General features: G+C 37.6%; 1 long non-coding RNA gene across 1 annotated transcript in view; it reads left to right on the forward strand.

The window, feature by feature from the left end:
- Nucleotides 1-517: 517 nt before the first annotated feature.
- Nucleotides 518-20,382, forward strand: part of LOC128565846 (uncharacterized) — a 47,284-nt gene continuing 27,419 nt past the window's right edge. The window contains exon 1 of the long non-coding RNA XR_008374342.1: nt 518-637. This is a non-coding gene — a long non-coding RNA (uncharacterized LOC128565846). The remainder of the gene's footprint in view (nt 638-20,382) is intronic.

A 20,382-nucleotide genomic window follows, 5' to 3' on the forward strand; every position in this document is an offset into this window, starting at 1 on the left:
GAATCACAGCTGTGGATTTCGGGGTTATGAAGATCCTGGCACAGGTACAGGTGGCGGTGCTGCCCCCAGTGTTAGCTCAGGATGAAAGTGGACAAAGTCCTGGACTCTATCCTGGACTCTCCCTCGCTTCAGGATATGGACGAGAGATGAATGATTGAACAACTTATTAATCTACATAATGATTGTCCTCAAAAAGTGGTCAACCACTTTTTTTTTTTGGACATGGAGACACAGGCTGAAAATCTATTGCCTTTCTGCCTCATGTGTTTGTAGGTGAGGCATTCAGGTTCAGCATTTCACTTTTCCCTGGTCTCAAGAACCTTCTTTCATATTAGTTTGGAAATACTAGAGGTCTTGGACTTTCTAATTGAGGTTAGTGGATCCAATAGGTTATTACAGCAGGATGAGAGGCCAAGATGGTGTGCGGCGTCGCTCGCTATGGATGGATGCCAGCTTCCTAGAATTTTTGTCCTAAGGGGAAAGTGACACTGTCAGTGGATAGACTCATATTCCTGCCTATTCACCATGGATGAGATTTGATTTTATTCCATTCTATTCAATTCAAGGTTATCAGATCCCTTCCTGTGCTCTCCTGTCCCATCCCAACTCATCTTTTCCATCTGTCTCATTCTATCTGGTAAGTTTCTTTTCATTTACATAGATGTAAAATTCTACTCTGCTTAAGAAGCTCCATCTATGGGAAAAACACCCTGCTAATCATCCCAGGGTGCACAGAGATCAGACAAGTCAGAGGGATCCCTTTGTAAAACTGAGGTGATTTATTGAGAAGCCTTCAACATTACCTACTCAAAGGCCCTGCTGTTGGTCTTCCACTTGGACACACCCCCTCCACTTCTCCTGTAAGGCGGTGTGAGGAGGAAGGAGCACCAGGAGGAAGGCTAATGTCCTGGGCCCTGACTAGTTCTTTTTTTTAAACCATTTTTTTCTTTTTTATTATATTTATTTATTTGTGGGTTTTGGCCGGGGCTGGGTTTGAACCCACCACCTCTGGCATATGGGACCGGCACCCTACCCCTTTGAGCCACAGGTGCCACCCCCCTGACTAGTTCTTATTTGTCTCTGACACTCAGAGTCTGCCTAATAGAAAGCACATATTTTTTACTCTATATACATCTTTGTCAATTGTCATCTATGTTGGTTGAATGAATAACAAGCTGTGTGGTCTTGGGCAAGACACTGACCCTCTTTGGGGTTCAGTTTCCTTCTCCTTCCAAATAGGCATTCTGACCAGGCCTGTGGCTTGAATCAGGGATTCTGATTCAGAGGTCAGTGCCAATAGATTAGACTCTGAGAGGCAGGAGAGCATAGTGTTTAGGAGTGTTCAGCTGCAGCTCCGCCACTTACTACCTCTGTGATCCTGAGCAAGTTACTTAGATTCTCTGAGTCTCGGTTTCCTCATGTGGGAAAGGGATGTAATGCCCTCCTCATATAGTTTCTCTGGGAGTTGTTTGAGTTATGATATGTAATGTGTCCCCGACAGTGTCTGACATGCAAATGGAGTCTGGTGAGTATTGGCTGTTATCATTTGAGGGCCTCTACTGAACACCAAGAGCTGGCCGTTTGCTCTGAAGAATACAAAGATGAACAGTATATTCCAATATTTTCTAATATTCAAATTTTCTAATCATGAAGCTTAGAATCAGTGAAAAGATAGGTCATAAACTAGGTGAAATCTGATTATATGCATAAGAAAAAACACAAGCATTATCAGGCACTATCTCTGTATAGTAGGACTATTGATCAAACATTTTTCTTTAAAGTTATTTTTTTCTGAATTGCATTCTCTATAATGAGTTTGTATTAAATCTTTCCTTAGGGACAAATAATAAACATTAATAAAACACCACAAAAAGAACATTAGAGTTTAATATGGGAGATACTTGAATACATGAATTATAATTCAAGAAACTCCATGGTTGTCCTTTGGTGTCACCACTTTCACTCAGGATAAAGCAAAGAAAAAATAAATGGACATGGTAACGCCCTTTATGGTCTGCTTTGTTTCCTTCTATTTCCCCTCTGATCCTCTGTGGTACAGCCATTCTGAACTATTTTCAAATTTCTACACTTGAAGTTCTCAATAATTCAATTAACAAATATTTACTCAGGGTTTAGAATGAGCCCTTGGGAAAGTGCAAAACAGAGAAGGTTGCTGACTCCATTTGGGGGATTGTCTTAGAGCCTAGCGTTGATGATAAATTCTTTTGTCTAAGGAAAAGTAGAAGCCATATGAAATATTTTTTTTTTTTTTGTGGTTTTTGGCCAGGGCTGGGTTTGAACCCGCCACCTCCGGCATATGGGACCTGCGCCCTACTCCTTTGAGCCACAGGTGCCACCCATATGAAATATTTTTATTTATAGTGTACTGTTTTGAATGGATAAATAAAAAGTAGTTTTTTTCTTGGTCAATGAGAAATGTACAAAAATGCTTTAATTTCCAGGTATTGTTAAATACTGCTTGCTAAGCAAGATACAATTGTTGAGACTAAAATCATTGGTTAATTCCTATATTTTCTCCATGGATTGTAGAGTAAATTTACTCACTTCTTGTGGTTGCACAAAAGAAGGCCAATTTCTGGTGCCGTTGGGGGTGATGAGAAGCTTCCATTTGCAGGGTGATTGCCAGGACTATCAACAGATCCTTTTCCATCCTAGGGGCTGCAGAAGAAGGGAAATGACTAGTTACTATATTTCCTTTCTTTGTTTTCTATCTCTTTTCCTTTTAATGCCAACCAATAAATGTAGTGTATCGAGAATCTACTATGTACCAGGAAGATGTAGTGAATAGAGAGACAGAGACCTTGTTTTCAAGTAACGATGTTTATTACATGATGAGCAATAAATACTTTGCATGTAGTAACACATGTAATGTTCACAATAACCTTGGAAGGGAGGTGCTGTTATCATTTCTGTTTTAGAGATATGAAAAAATAGGTATTGAGAAACCAAATAATTCCTCAAGCTTTCACAACCACCTAATAAGAGTAGAGGTGTTTCTGGGATTTGAATCTGGGCCTCCTGCCTCCAGAGCCAAATTCTACTAGGGGTATCCAACCTGTATCCCACAGGCTACAAACACATTATTTGATGATTGTTTTGCTTATATGTGGTGTCAGATATTATAAAAAATATGTGCGGACCTTTTTTCCTTTGTATTTGCTCACTAGCTTTTGTTAGTATTTGTATGTATTATGTGTAGCCCCAAGACAACTCTTATTTTTCCAATGTGCAACAGAAAACAAAAAAGGTTGGACACCCCTGCAAGCTATACCACAATATACATGCTATATTTTAGTGATCCTGATAAGAGCCTCTTTTTTTTTAATAATTTTATTTTTTTATTTAGTCTTTTGTACATAGATCATAAATACATTTATGCTCATTTCAGTGTGTTGATTATTTGTACAAATTGGAGTGCTTACATCATACTAATCAGCATAGCTTTCATCTCATTCACCCAATTATAGCATTAGGACATTTGTGTTCTACACATGATAGAACCCACTTGTACTTGCAATGTGCTCCATAGTTGTGGTCCCCCTACTATCCCTCCCATCCCCTCCATACATCCCCCTCCCCTTCCCTCCTTCATCATAGCCTAAAGTTGTGTTTCATTTTTCATATGCAAGTGTGAGTTATTATAAACTGGTTTCACAGATATAGTAACATCCCAGGATACAAAATTAACACTCATAAATCTGTAGCCTTTATATACACCAACAATAGTCAAGGGGAAAAAAACAATCAAAGATTCTATTCCCTTTACAATAGTGCCAAAGAAGATGAACTATCTGGGAGTGTATCTAACTAAGGATGTGAAAGATCTTTATAAAGAGAGCCTCTTGTTGAATGTACAATTCAGTTAAAACCCATGGGTAGGTTAAAGAGGATTAAAGTGGGCTATTAAACATCTAGTTGGTAATTTATAAACCACTTTGCAGCACTATTTTTTCCCTTCTGAGCCTTTGCAAATGCTATTCTGCTGCCCGTGTAGTCTTTCTTCTCATAGACTTTAAAAAATACTTTTGAAATTTGATTTTCATAAGATGGTGTGCCCAGATGAGTTCTGACGAGCAAATACATTGGTACAGCCTCCACCCCAACCAAGAATGGATTTGTCACCTAGAAAAGGCTTTATGTGCTCACTCAACCCAGCTTAATTCTTTTTCTGCCTAGCGATGGTCTGCTTTTTATTAGCATAGTTTAGTTTTTCCTGTTCTAGAATTTCATGTAACTAAAATCAGATAGCATATACCCTTTTGTTCTGTCTCCTTTCACTCACTGTAATGATTTTGAGGTTCCTTTATGATTTGTTTTTAAATTTTGTTTTGTTTTGTTTTATTATTGAATCAATTGCATTAATTTACTACACTTGTAAAATTTATTTACCCGTTGAAAGAGGTATTGGGGTGTTTCCAGCTTTGGGGTATTATGAATAAAGCTTCCATAAAAAAAAATTGTACTTTTTTTGAACACATGGTTTTATATCTTTTGAGCAAATACCAAGGAGCAGAATTGCTAGGTCATATAGCAGGCGTATGACTATTTTCTAAAGTGGTTGCATCTTTTGCCGTTTCCACTAGAAGTCTAGGCGAGTTTTCATGGCGCTATATCCTCATCAACATTTGGCATTATGAGTCTTTTTAATTTTGACTATTCTAGTGACTATGAAGTGCTGTTTCGTTGTGGTTTTGATTTGCACTTCCCCCGATGGCTAATGTTGTTAAATGTATTTTCATATGCTTTTTGACCATTCATATATCTTTTGATAAATGTGTACTTTTGCCTACTTTTAATTTGTCTTACTTGAAAATATTAAATTATGGACATTTTAAAATATATTCCAAATTTAAGATATTTGTCAGATATGTATTGATGTATACCACCCCCATTTGTGGCTTATAGTTCATTTTATTAATTGAGCATTTTGAAGAATGGAAGTTTTAAATTTGAATGAAGTCTAACTTACTTTCTTTTCTTTCATAGTGGAGGCTTTTGTATACTAAGAAACATTTTCTACACTAAATATAAGAATATATTTTCCATCCTTTAGCAATTTTATATTTTTAGTTTTTATGGTTAGGTCTGTCTTTTATCTTGATTACATTTTTGTATGCTGTGCAAGGTAGGAGTAAAAATTCAATTCGTACTACACTATATTGACACCAAGATTTTTCAGTAGAATTTCTTAACAAAACATAACTTACTATGAAATTGCCCAGGCAACTTAATTAATTGTTAAGTAAATTAATAAAAAATAAATTTATTGTATGTATGTGAGTTTATGGTCTATCTTCTTTCTATTGATTTGTCTGCGTATTCTTCAAATATATCACTCTGACTACGTAAAATCCTGGCTCCTTTTTACCTCCCAGTTTGTTTTTAAGTGCTGTGCTTGAGGGAGGAGGGGGCTCACAGAGAAAAGGGCAGATGGTGCCTCTCTTGGTGATGCAGGCTGCTTGTGCAAGGTGGTCCTGCACTTCCAGTTGTGAGCAAAAAACCAAGTGTGGGAGCCCACCATGGTGGTAACCACCTCCCCACAACACAGGCAGCATCCACCAGAGGGATGTATCAGGTTCCTGTACTCGGCTGTGGGTTGTCACTGTCTAATAATCTGACCGTTTTGCCATCTCTCTGCAAATAAGACAGAAGCTGCTACCTGATTGGTATAACATCTCACTTTCCCTCTGCATTGATTTTATTGTTCTCCTTTGCTTCATAAAAGAGGGACAAGTGGTTGGTGCTGTGGACAGAGAAGCTTCATTTTTAGTATGAGACAACCTCTATTTTGTTTCAGGAAAGGAAAGTTGGATTATCAATGCTTTTGTAAATGTGTATGGTGATATTTGCTCTGAGCATCTATGAGAGTTCTAAATATTCTAAGAGGGAGGAGGAGACAAGATGGCTGACTGAAGCCAGCTTTCCACAGAGGCTCCCGTCCAGAAGGAGAGTTAAAGGACAAAAATTCAGCAAGTAACCTGGTGGATTTCAGCTGCACTAAGAGAGAAGATTGTAGAACGCACGTCAACCCTGCTGAGGTGAGCTGCGACCACAAGGATACAAACAAAAGGTACAAAATCCATCACCAAGCAGATGGGAGTCCCCTCCCCCATGAGAATGGCTCAGAGTGCCCCACAAACAACCGGGCAGAGTTCAAAGGTCCTCCCACTACACTAGATGGGAGAGACCCTCTAAAAACTGGACCTACCTCTCTTACTGGGGTGCCACGGCGTCCTCCTGCCAGGCATAAAACTGTATAAACTGTATGTAGTCTCTACCTGGAATTCTGAGCTCCCAGCGCTCCCTTTCGCTCACACTGGGGTCTGGAGGCCAGTCCCGGTCGGTTGGCAGAGAGGGGACTGCACCGGAGTGGCAGTTCCCTGAGGCAAAGTGCGACAGCCATCTTTTGGTGACAATACAGCCAGGCATAAAACTGTGTAAAGCTGTGTGTGTTCTCTGCCCGCAACCTCAGGCTCTCAGTGCTCCCCGCACTCCCCTCTTCTCTCACTCCAAGGTCTGGAGGCCTGTCCCCCAGGGGTCCAGACTCTTGGGCAATTGCTCGAGGGGTGTAGACAGTGCTGGGCTGCAGCCGGTCAGTGCAGACTCTGGGGTACGAGAATGGAGAGAGGACGGTTGGCTGGAGGGAAACTACACCGGAGCAGTGGTTGCCTGAGCCATAAAGCAGCAGCCCTCTTTTGCTAGCAATACGGCTCACTACCGAATATTCTGAAGCCACACACCCTGTCTCCCTGGGCAACCAGAGACTCTGAGTTTCCCTGAGGCAACTCCAACTTGCAGACCAGGGAAACTCCCAGGGCAGGGCTGACCCAGAGGTCCGCTTTACTAAACCTAAGACGCACCTGACCTTCAGGGGATCGTCAGCCTATAGACAATACAAGAGCAAAGACAAGCTGATTTGGAACTCAATTCAGCTTCTCTTCTGCAGGGGAACCGCAGAGTTGTTCTGTTCTGTTCTGTCAGTAACATTAATCAGGGGCGAAACTGGACCTGAGCGAAAACCCCTCAACCTTCATCAAGCACCCGAGGTTGTCAGGCCTCACCTGCTTCTGCTGGAGAGAGGCAGAGCGCAGCAGTCTGACGGACTTCCTTGTGATTCAGGCAGGTACAAACTCCTGGAGTACCGATTCACTACAGGCAACTGGGTCAGCTAACTGCAGGGCTATCAGTGACTGGGTGTGACAGTGGTGCAAGGTGGGGAGGAGGCAGCAACTTATCCAGACTGATTTATTGGCTGGGTGGCTTCTCCTGACTCCACGCAGCACTGGAGCAAGCCACACCAGAGTAGTCACCAGACCCCTGTGATCCAGTTCCCAGAGACCTCTTAAACTCTCTCACCCAAGACAGGTGCAGACTGAGACAATTGATTTGGACCTTTTTGAACTGAACCAATCATCTGAGGACAAATCAGGTGGTGCCCTGGGTGCACGGTGGTAGGAAGGTTGGATTTTTCTTTTCCAATTATTTGCTGGTGGGGGGCGGGGTGACTTAATTGCTGATATTTCTCCACAGCTGAGACTTCAATCCAGAGTATCTGTTTCACTAGGGTGTAACAGAAACCAGCTAAAAACAAGACAGAACCACTTAGCCCCACCACACCAGACAGGGCCCCAGTTTCTCAGGCCACAACACTGTATAGGCCCTCGACAAAGCCCCAGGGGAAAAAATCAGAGGGAGTAAAACAACCATGGGGTGGAATCAGTGGCAAAACTCTGGTAACATGAATAACCAGAATAGATCACCCCCCCCAAGGAAAGATATGGCAGATGCAATTGAAGATCCCATTCATAAACAACTGGCTGAGATGTCAGAAATTGAATTCAGAATTTGGATTGCAGACAATATTAGCAAAGTGGAATTAGGAATTCGAGGAGAAATTCAAAAGTTGTCTCAAGAATTTAACGAATTTAAAGACAAAACCACCAAAGACTTAGACGCACTGAAGCAAAAAATTGCAGCCCTCAAAGATATGAAAAATACAGTAGAATCCCTCAGCAACAGAATGGAGCAAGCAGAAGAAAGGATTTCTGACATCGAAGATAAAGCCTTTGAATGCTCCCAAAGTCTCAAAGAGGAAGAGAAATGGAGAGCAAAAACGGTTCATTCTCTCAGAGAGCTCTGGGATAAATTGAAGAAGGCGAATATCTGAATCACAGGGGTTCAGAAACATGAATTGGCCTCGCTGGGCACAGAGGCCCTTCTGCATGAAATTATGAAAGAGAATTTTCCAGACATGCCTAGAGATTCTGAAATTCAGATAGCGGACAGCTTCAGAACCTCAGCACGACTCAACCCCAATAAGACATCCCCCAGGCAAATCATAATTAACTTCACTAAAGTTAATATGAAGGAGAAAAACTTCAAAGCTGTCAGGAGAAAGAAAACCATAACTTTCAAAGGGAAGAACATTAGAATGACTGCAGATCTCTCTGCTGAAACTTTTCAAGCCAGAAGAGGGTGGTCACTGACTTTTAATCTTCTAAAGCAAAATAACTTTCAACCCCGGATCTTGTATCCAGCTAAACTGAGTTTCATTTATGATGGAGAAATTAAATACTTTAATAACATTCATATGTTGAATAAATTTGCCATAACCAAACCAGCTTTTCAGGATATTCTCAGACCTATCCTCCATAATGACCAGCCCAATCCTCTACCACAAAAGTAGGCTCACTCAGAAACTCTTGATCGAACTCCAACTTCCAGACTGGTGAAAGGATTAAAAATGCCCAGTGGACTTTTGAAAAACTTGATACCAAAAACTTCACCAGACTTATCAATATTCTCCATTAATGTGAATGGCTTAAACTGTCCTCTAAAGAGGCATAGGTTAGCTGATTGGATACAAAAACTCAGGCTAGATATTTGTTGCATACAAGAGTCACATCTTATCTTAAAAGACAAATACAGACTCAGGGTGAAAGGATGGTCGTCCATATCTCAGGCAAATGGTAATCAGAAAAAAGCAGGTGTTCGAATTTTATTTGCAGATACAATAGGCTTTAAACCAACAAATGTAAGGAAGGACAAGAATGGTACTTCATATTTGTTAAGGTTAATACTTAATAAGATTAGATCTCAATTATCATTATCATTATTATTATTATTATTATTATTATTATTATTTTTATTGTTGGGGATTCATTGAGGGTACAATAAGCCAGGTTACACTGATTGCAATTGTTAGGTAAAGTCCCTCTTGCAATCATGTCTTACCCCCATAAAGTGTGACACACACCAAGGCCCCACCCACCTCCCTCCTTCCCTCTTTCTGTTACCCCCCCATAACCATAATTGTCATTAATTGTCTTCATATCAAAATTGAGTACATAGGATTCATGCTTCTCCATTCTTGCAAAGCTTTACTAAGAATAATGTCTTCCACTTCCATCCAGGTTAATACGAAGGATGTAAAGTCTCCATTTCTTTTAATGGCTGAATAGTATTCCATGGTATACATATACCACAGCTTGTTAATCCATTCCTGGGTTGGTGGGCATTTAGGCTATTTCTACATTTTGGCGATTGTAAATTGAGCTGCAATAAACAGTCTGGTACAAGTGTCCTTATGATAAAAGGATTTCTTTCCTTCTGGGTAATGCCCAGTAATGTGATTGCAGGATCAAATGGGAGGTCTAGCTTGAGTGCTTTGAGGTTTCTCCATACTTCCTTCCAGAAAGGTTGTACTAGTTTGCAGTCCCACCAGCAGCGTAAAAGTGTTCCCTTCTCTCCACATCCATGCCAGCATCTGCAGTTTTGAGATTTTGTGATGTGGGCCATTCTCACTGGGGTTAGATGATATCTCAGGGTTGTTTTGATTTGCATTTCTCTAATATATAGAGATGATGAACATTTTTTCATGTGTTTGTTAGCCATTCGTCTGTCGTCTTTAGAGAAAGTTCTATTCATGTCTCTTGCCCATTGATATAAGGGATTGTTGGCTTTTTTCATGTGGATTAATTTGAGTTCTCTATAGATCCTACTTATCAAGCTTTTGTCTGATTGAAAATATGCAAATATCTTTTCCCATTGTGTAGGTTGTCTCTTTGCTTTGGTTATTGTGTCCTTAGCTGTACAGAAGCTTTTCAGTTTAATGAAGTCCCATTTGTTTATTTTTGTTGTTGTTGCAATTGCCATGGCAGTCTTCTTCATGAAGTCTTCCCCAAGGCCAATATCTTCCAGTGTTTTTCCTATGCTTTCTTGGAGGATTTTTATTGTTTCATGCCTTACATTTAAGTCCTTTATCCATCTTGAATCAATTTTTGTGAGTGGGGAAAGGTGTGGGTCCAGTTTCAGTCTTTTACATGTAGAAATCCAGTTCTGAGATCTCAATTATTAATATCTATGCACCCAACCAGAATGCACCTCAATTTATAAGAGAAACTCTAACAGATATGAGCAACTTGATTTCCTCCAGCTCCATAATAGTCGGAGATTTCAACACTAGTTTGGCTGTGTTGGATCGATCCTCCAACAAGAAGCTGAGCAAAGAAATCTTAGATTTAAACCTAATCATCCAACATTTGGATTTAGCAGACATCTACAGAACATTTCATCCCAACAAAACTGAATACACATACTTCTCATCAGCCCATGGAACTTACTCCAAGATCGATCACATCTTAGGTCACAAGTCTAACCTCAGTAAATTTAAAAGAATAGAAATTATTCAATGCATCTTCTCGGAACACCATGGAATAAAACTTGAATTGAGTAACAACAGGAATCTGTATACTCATACAAAAACATGGAAGTTAAATAACCTTATGGTGAATGATAGCTAGGTCAGAGATGAGATTAAGAAAGAAATTGCCAATATTTTGGAACAAAACAACAATGAAGACACGAACTATCAGAACCTCTGGGATACTGCAAAGGCAGTTCTAAGAGGGAAATTTATAGCACTGCAAGCCTTCCTCAAGAGAACGGAAAGGGAGGAAGTTAACAACTTAATGGGACATCTCAAGCAACTGGAAAAGGAAGAACATTCCAACCCCAAACCCAGTAGAAGAAAAGAAACAACAAAAATTAGAGCAGAATTAAATGAAATTGAAAACAAAAGTATAATACAACAGATCAATAAATCAAAAAGCTGGTTTTTTGAAAAGGTCAATAAAATAGATAAACCTTTGGCCATCCTAATCAGGAAAAAAAGAGTAAAATCTGTAATATCATCAATCAGAAACAACAAAGACGGAATAACAACAGACTCCTCAGAAATCCAAAAAATCCTTAATTAATATTACAAGAAACTTTATTCTCAGAAATATGAAAATCTGAAGGAAACTTACCGATACTTGGAAGCACGTCACCTTCCAAGACTTAGCCAGAATCAAGTGGAAATGTTGAACAGGCCCATATCAAGTTCTGAAATAGCATCAACCATACAAAACCTCCCTAAAAAGAAAAGCCCGGGACCAGATGTTTTCACGTCTGAATTCTACCAAACCTTTAAAGAGGAATTAGTACCTATATTACTCAAACTGTTCCAAACTGTAGAAAAAGAAGGAAGACTACCCAACACGTTCTATGAAGCAAACATCACCCTGATCCCCAAACCAGGGAAAGACCCAACAAGAAAAGAAAATTATAGACCGACATCACTAATGAATATAGATGCAAAAATATTCAACAAGATCCTAACAAACAAAATCCAGCAACACATCAAACAAATTATACATGATGACCAAGTCGGTTTTATCCCAGGATCTCAAGCCTGGTTCAATATACGTAAATCTATAAATGTAATCCAGCACATAAACAAATTAAAAAACAAAGACCATATGATTCTCTCAATCGATGCAGGAAAAGCTTTTGATAATATCCAGCATCCTTCATGAATAGAACACTTAAGAAAATCGGTACAGAAGGGACATTTCTTAAATAGAGACCATCTACAGCAAACCCATAGCCAATATCATATTGAATGGAGTTAAATTGGAATCATTTCCACTCAGATCAGGAACCAGACAAGGCTGCCCATTGTCTCCATTGCTTTTTAACATTGTAATGGAAGTTTTAGCCACTGCAATTAGGGAAGAAAAGGCGATCAAGGGTATCCATATAGGGTCAGAAGAGATCAAAGTTTTGCGCTTCGTGGATGATATGATAATATGGAAAACACTAAGGACTCTACTACAAAACTCTTAGAAGTGATCAAGGAATACAGCAGCATCTCAGGTTACAAAATCAACATTCATAAATCAGTAGCCTTTATATATACCAACAACAGTCAAGTTTCAAAAACAATTAAGGACTCTATCCCATTCACAGTAGTGCCAAAGAAGATGAAATATTTGGGAATTTATCTAACAAAGGACATGAAAGATCTCTATAAAGAGAACTATGAAACTCTAAGAAAAGAAATAGCTGAAAATATTAACAAATGGAAAAACATAACATGCTCATGGCTGGGAAGAATCAACATTGTTAAAATGTCTATTCTACCCAAAGCAATATATAATTTCAATGCAATCCCTATTAAAGCTCCACTGTCATACTTTAAAGATCTTGAAAAAACAATACTTAGTTTTATATGGAATCAGGAAAAACCTCGAATAGTCAAGACATTACTCAGAAATAAAAACAAAGCAGGAGGAATTATGCAACCAGACCTCAGACTATACTACAAATCAATAGTGATCAGTACAGCATGGTATTGGCACAAAAGCAGAGAAGTAGATGTCTGGAACAGAATAAAGAAGCAAGAGATGAATCCAGCTACTTACTGTTATATAATCTTTGACAAGCCAGTTAAAAACATTCAGTGGGGAAAAGATTCCCTATTTAACAAATGCTGCTGGGTGAACTGGTTGGCAACCTGTAGAAGACTGAAAGTGGACCCACACCTTTCACCATTAACTAAGATAGACTCTCACTGGATCAAAGATTTAAACTTAAGACATGAAACTATAAAAATACTAGAGGAGAGTGAAGGGAAAACCCTTGAAGAAGGGGTATTTTATGAGGAGGACCCCCAGGGCAATTGAAGCAGCTTCAATAATACACTACTGGGACTTGATCAAACTAAAAAGCTTCTGCACAGCCAAGAGGAGTAAGTAAAGCAAGCAAACAACCCTCAGAATGGGAGCAAATATTTGCAGGTTATGTCTCCGACAAAGGTTTAATAACCAGAATCCACAGAGAACTCAAACGCATTAGCAAGAATAGAACAAGGGATCCCATCGCAGGCTGGGCAAGGGATTTGAAGAGAAAGTTCTCTGAAGAAGACAGGCACGCAGCCTTCAGACATATGAAACAATGCTCATCATCTTTAATCATCAGAGAAATGCAAATCAAAACTACTTTGAGATACCATCTAACTCCAGTGAGACTAGCCTATATCACAAAATCCCAAGACCAGAGATGTTGGCGCGGATGCGGAGAAAGGGGAAAACTTTTGCACTGCTGGTGGGAATGCAAATTAATACATTCCTTTTGGAAAGAGATATGGAGAACACTTAGAGATCTAAAAATAGATCTGCCATTCAATCCTGTAATCCCTCTACTGGGCATATACCCAGAAGACCAAAAATCACATCATAACAAAGATATTTGTACCAGAATGTTTATTGCAGCTCAATTTATAATTGCTAAGTCATGGAAGAAGCCCAAGTGCCCATCGATCCACGAATGGATTAATAAATTGTGTTACATGTACACCATGGAATATTATGCAGCCTTAAAGAAAGATGGAGACTTTACCTGTTTCATGTTTACATGGATGGAGCTGGAACATATTCTTCTTAGTAAAGTATCTCAAGAATGGAAGAAAAAGTACCCAATATACTCAGCCCTACTATGAAACTAATTTAGGGTTTTCACATGAAAGCTATAATCCAGTTACAGCCTAAGAATAGGGGGAAGGGGGAAAGGGAGGGGAGGAAGGGGGCAGGTGGGTAGAGGGAAGGGGATTGGTGGGATTACACCAGTGGTGCATCTTACCAGGGTATATGTGAAAGTTGGTAAATGGTCTGTGAAGCTAGTGAATGATGCCCCATGATCACACAGCTATGATTTAATTAAAAAAAAAAATATATATATCACTCTGATTTAATTATTTCAGCTTTCTAATAAATCTTGAAATCATGTAAAATTTATCCAACTTTGATCTTGTTTTAAAAAAATTCTTTGTCTATTTGAGTCCTTTGTATTTCCAAATAAATCTTAGGATTAATTTGTCATATTTGCAGAGATTTTTGATAAGATGTAATTGGACAGACTTGGAAATTTTATAATCCAATCTTGTGAAAAAATAAGGATTATTTTTTCTAGAGTTTTTTAATTTATTATTTAATCATAGCTGTGTACATTAATGCAATCATGGGGCACCATACACTGAAAATATATCAAATGATATATTTTTCCAAGAGTTTTAAAGTTGGTTTTAGTTTCTCTCTATATTTTATATTTTACAGTGTGGAAGTCTTGCACATTTTTGTTAGATTTACTCCAAAGTATTTTATGTTTGTAGATACTTTTATAAGTGGTATTGTTTTTTAGATTTTACTTTTTAATTATTTTTCTTCCTGCTTATGAATGCAATTGATTTTGCATATAAATGCAATTGATATTAAATTTGTATCCTGTGCCCTTGCTAATTTTTCTTATTGTTAGTTGTAAGTTTTTTTGAGTAGATTCTTTAGTGGGTTCTATATAAACAATTATATTGTTCATAATAATGATAATTTTTCTTTATTCTCATGTCCATGCTTTTACTTCTTTGTTTTGCCTTACTGTTTTGCCTTCCTAGAACCTCTGGTATGGTGTTGAATATAAATATGAAAAATTGATTAACTTGTCCTATTCTCAGTTATAGAGGAAAGGTATTTGATATTTCATCATAAGTATGATTTTGGCCATATGATTTTTGTAGAGGCTCTTTGTCAGATTAAAAAAATTCCTTTATTTTTTATTTGTTGAAAGTTTTTTTTAACATAAATAAATGTTAAGTTCTGTCTAATGCTTTTTTCTGCGTCTATTAACATGATCATACATCTTCTTTCTTTATTCAGTTAATGTGATGAATTAAATCAATTGATTTATGAATGTTGGACCAACCTTGCATTCCCAGGATAAGCCTCATTTGGTCATGATATATTATCCTTTTTCTATATTGCTAGACTTAATTTGCCAACATTTTGTTTAGAATTTTTATACCTGAATTTAAGAAGGATATTAGTCTATAAATTTATTTTTGGTTGTGGCCTCTTAGGGATTTACTATCAGGATTATGCTAGCCTTACAAAATGAGTTGGAAAGTGATTACTTTCTGAAAGTATATAAAATTGGTCTTATTTCTTTCTTATATATTTCATGGAAATCAGAAGATCATTTAGAAAGGTAGGACAGATTAACAAAGAAAAAAGAGATTACCAGGAGAGCTATATGAACCTTGAGTTTCCTCTGTGAGATTTTAAATTATGAGTTTAATTTTTTTTTTTGAAGACAGTCTCACTCAATCCTGGCATTGACTGCTGTGATGTCATCTCTCACAGCAACCTCAACAAATAGAAAAATTTAGCTGGGCATTATGGCAGGTGCCTGTAGTTCCAGCTACTTGGAAACTTGAGACAAAAGGATGGCTTGAGCACAAGAGTTTGAGGTTGCTTAGACTGGTCTGAAACTCCTGAGCTCAAGCAATCCACTGGCCTCGGCCTCCCAGAGTGCTAGCATTATAGACATGAACCATCAAGTCTGGTTACGAGTTTAATTTTTAAAACATAAGTTGAGTTATTAAGATTTTGTGTTTCTACATGTTTTAGCTTTAGTAAGATGGATTTTTAAAACAATTTTTCCATTTTATCTAAGCAGTCAAATTATTTTGCATAAACTTGTTTGTAATATAGTCTCATTATCCTCTTAGGTCCAGAAGATCTATAGTGGTACAGATAATTTGTATTCTATCTCTCTTGATTATCATAGCTTGATTTTATTTATTTTATTAACCTTTCAAAACAACATCTTCCTGCCTTGTTGATTTTTTAAATTATTTGTTATCAGGTGCACTGATGTCTCTTTTTATCTTTGTTATTTTCACTATTTCATTTTAGTTTTCATTTATACTTTTTTTTGCCTCTAGCTTCTTAACATTAAAGTATAGATGATTTTATGCCTTTCTTCTTATCTAAAATAAGCATTAAGGATGTAAATTTTCCTCTGACTACTACCATAGCTACCTCTCATAAATTTTGTTGTATTTGTTGTAATTATTCACTTAAAAATGTTTTCCAATATTTCTTGTGATATTTTTCTTTGCCTCATAGCATGTGTGTTGCTTAGTTTAATGATATTTTCTACTTTTGATACATGATTTATTATTATTGATTTCAGATTAATGTAATTAAAATCAAAGAATATAATCTATGTAATTTTAATCTTTTGAATTCATTTATTAAAAATGATACAACCTATGGTTCATCTTTCTGGATATTTTACATACACTTGAAAAGAATATGCATTTTGTAGTTGTTCCATAAATGTCAATTTTGTCAAATTGGTTGATGGTGTTCAAATCTTACCTATTATTATAATTTTTTCTATTTCTTTTGTCATTTACTAGAGAGGGATATTGTAATACCTAACCATAATTAGTGCTTTAATTCTCATGTGTAAGTTTGTCAAGTATTTCTTTGTTTAAATTAAATGAATGTTATTAACTGAATAATCATTTAGAATTGTTATGCTTCCCATGTAAGTTCCTTTTTATCATTCTGAAATGTCCTCTTAGTTTCTGGCAATATTCTTGAAGCCAACATCATTTAAGATAATTAATCTAATTAATCCAGCTTTCTTACACTTTGTGTTTACATGGTATATTGTTTTCAAATGTTTTTGTTTCAATCTAAGTGTATATTTGTATTAAAGTACAATTCTTACAAACAACATGTAGTTGAGTCTTTCTTTTTTGCCCAGTCTAATAATTTCTGGGTAATTGTGGTGATTTTATATTATTTGGCAGAAGTGAGAGTTTTTCATAAGCAGAAGCATAACTCAGACTGGCTAACTTTTAATTTGTGTTAAATCCTTAACTTAGGAATTATCTTAGATGACACTATCCTGACCCCCTGAAACATGGGTAGGTCTCTTTTCTGTGTGTTGCAATACCATAGTACTGGGTTGCATACCTACATTATAATAGCCTGTTAAACATACTAGAAATGGATTGTTAACATTTTTAGAAACAATCAAAGTTTGTCTATAATTTGTTTTTGTTTATTGTTGCCTTGATACCATGCACAAGCTGTGGTCCAGAGTGTGAGCTCAATTTATATTAGTTGTGTATATAGATGAATCGATGAATGCCTTACAAAAAGTAAGCTGGGGACAATCCAAGATGGTGGCCGAGTAATAGCTTCCCTGCAACAAGGGCACGGTGAGTCTGGGGAGATAAGACTCCAGGCATCTCTTGCTGGTGGTATCTGCCTATAATCATCCCTTTGAGGATACAGGGAGTCAGCAAGGGACTTCTGGACTCCAAGAGGAGGACAAAAACAGTGGAAAACTGGCAAGTGGTTGCATGTGTTTGATCAACCTAATCCTGCTGACAGTAGTAAATACAAACAGCTGTGAGACTGCAAATGAGCAAGGCCTTACCTGTGAACTGTTTCAGTGTTTTTGGACTTGGGACTCAGTTGAACTGCCTTGGGGATAGCTTGAGCAGGAGTGCAGAGAAATTTGGGCATTGTCTGGGGCCCCAGACTGAGCTGCTGATCAATATAAAATTGATCTGGACCTTCTGAACTGAGCCAATCACCTGAGGACTATTCAGGTGGTGCCCTGGGTGTGTGGTTGTCAGAAGGTTTGATGTTTCCTTTTCCAATTTTTGCCTGTGGGTGGCGGGTGACTTAATTGCTGGCATTTCTCCACAGCTGAGACTTCAACCCAGATTAACTGTTTCCCTAGGGATGAACAGAGACCAGCTGAAAACAAGACAGAACAACTTAGCCCCACCACACTAAACAAGTCCCCAGTTTCTCAGGCCATAGCACTGCATGGGTCCTCGACAAAGCTCCAGGGGAAAAATCAAACAGTGTAAAACAATCATGAGGCAGAATCAGCAGAAAAACTCTGGTAACATGAATCACCAGAATAGATCAAACCCCCCCCCCCAAGGAAAGATATGGCAGATGTAACTGAAGATCTGATTCAAAAACAGCAGGCTGAGATGTCAGAAATCGAATTCAGAATTTGGATTGCAAACAAGATTAATAGAATGGAGGAAAATTTGCAATTAGAAATTCAAGGAGCGATTCAAAACTCGGAATTAGAAATTCGAGGAGAAATTCAAAAGATGTCTCAAGAATTTAATAAATTTAAAGACAAAACCACCAAGAATTTTGACACACTGAAAAAAGAATTTGCAATCCTCAAAGATCTGAAAAATACAGTAGAATCCCTCAGTAACAGAGTAAAGCAAGCAGAAGAAAAGATTTCTGGCATTGAAGACAAAGCTTTTGCATGATCCCAAACTCTCAAAGAGGAAGACAAATGGAGAGCCAAAACGGATCATTCTCTCAGACAGCTCTAGGATAATTCGAAAAATGGTAATATCCACCTCATTGGAATCCCTGAAAGTCATGAAGTGGCCTCACAAGGGACAGAGGCCCTTCTCCATGAAATTATTAAAGAGAATTTTCCAGAAATGTCAAGAGATTCTGAAATTCAGATAGCAGACAGTTTCAGAACCCCAGCACGACTCAAACCCAGTAAGACATCCCCAGGCATATCATAATTAACTTCACTAAATTTAATATTAAGGAGAAAATTTTGAAAGCAGTGAGATGTAAGAAATCTAATACATACAAAGGGAAGAATGTTAGAATAACTGCAGATCTCTCTGCTGAAACGTTTCAAGCCAGAAGAGGGTGGTCATTGACTTTTAATCTCCTAAAGCAAAATAAATTTCAACCCCGGATCCTGTATCCAGCTTAACTGAGTTTCATTTATGATGGAGAAATTAAATACTTTAATGACATTCATATGTTGAAGAAATTTGCCATAACCAAACCAGCTCTTCAGGATATTCTCAGACCTATCCTCCATAATGACCAGCCCTCTACCAAAAAAGTAAACTCACTCAGAAACTTTTGATCAAACTCCAACTTCCACAGTGGCGAAAGGATTACAAATGACAAGTGGATTTTCAAAAAACTTGATACCCAAAAAATTACCAGACTTATTAATATTCTCCATTAATATGAGCGGCTTAAACTGTCCTCTAAAGAGGCACAGGCTAGCTGACTGGATACAAAAACTCAGGCCAGGTATTTGCTGCACACAAAAGTCACATCTTACCTTAAAAGATAAATATAGACTCAGGTTGAAAGGATGGTTGTCCATATTTCAGGCAAATGGTAATCAGAAAAAAGCAGGTGTTGCAATTTTATTTGCAGATACAATAGGCTTTAAACCAACAAAAGTAAGGAAGGATAACAATGGTCACTTCATATTTCTTAAGGGTAATACTCAATATGATGAGATTTCAATTATTAATATCTATGCACCCAACCAGAATGCACCTCAATTTATAAGAGAAACTCTAACAGATATGAGCAACTTGATTTCCTCCAGCTCCATAATACTTGGGGACTTCAACACTCTTTTGGCTGTGTTGGATTGATCCTCCAATAAGAAGCTGAGCTAAGAAATTTTAAATTTAAACCTAACCATCCAACCTTTGGATTTAGCAGAAATCTACACAACATTTCATCCAAAAAAAACTGAATACACATACTTCTCATCAGCCGACGAAACATACTCCAAAATGGATCACATCTTAGGTCACAAGTCTAACCTCAGTAAATTTAAAGTAATAGAAATTATTCCTTGCAACTTCTCGGACCAGCATGGAATAAAAGTTGAACTCAGTAACAAAAATCTGCATACTCATACAAAAACATGGAAGTTAAATAACCTTATGCTGAATGATAGATGGGTCAGAGGTAAGGTTAAGAAAAAAATTGCCAAATTTTTAGTACAAAATGACAATGAAGACACAAATTATCAGAACCTCTGGGATACCACAAGGCAGTTCTAACAGGGAAATTAATAGCACTGAAAGCTTTCCTCAAGAGAACAGATAGAAAGGAAGTTAACAATTTAAAGAGACATCTCAAGCAACTGAAAAAGGAAGAACATTCCAACCCCAACACAGTAGAAGAACAGAAATAACCAAAATTAGAGCAGAACTAAATGAATTTGAAAGCAAAAGAATTATACAACAGGTCAATAAATCAAAAAGTTGTTTTTTTTGAAAAAGTCAATAAAATAGATAAACCTTTGGCTAACCTAACCAGGAAAAAAGAGTAAACTCTTTAATCTCATCAATCAGAAATGACAAAG

This window comes from Nycticebus coucang, chromosome 14, assembly GCF_027406575.1.
Source record: "Nycticebus coucang isolate mNycCou1 chromosome 14, mNycCou1.pri, whole genome shotgun sequence".
NCBI lineage: Eukaryota > Metazoa > Chordata > Mammalia > Primates > Lorisidae > Nycticebus > Nycticebus coucang.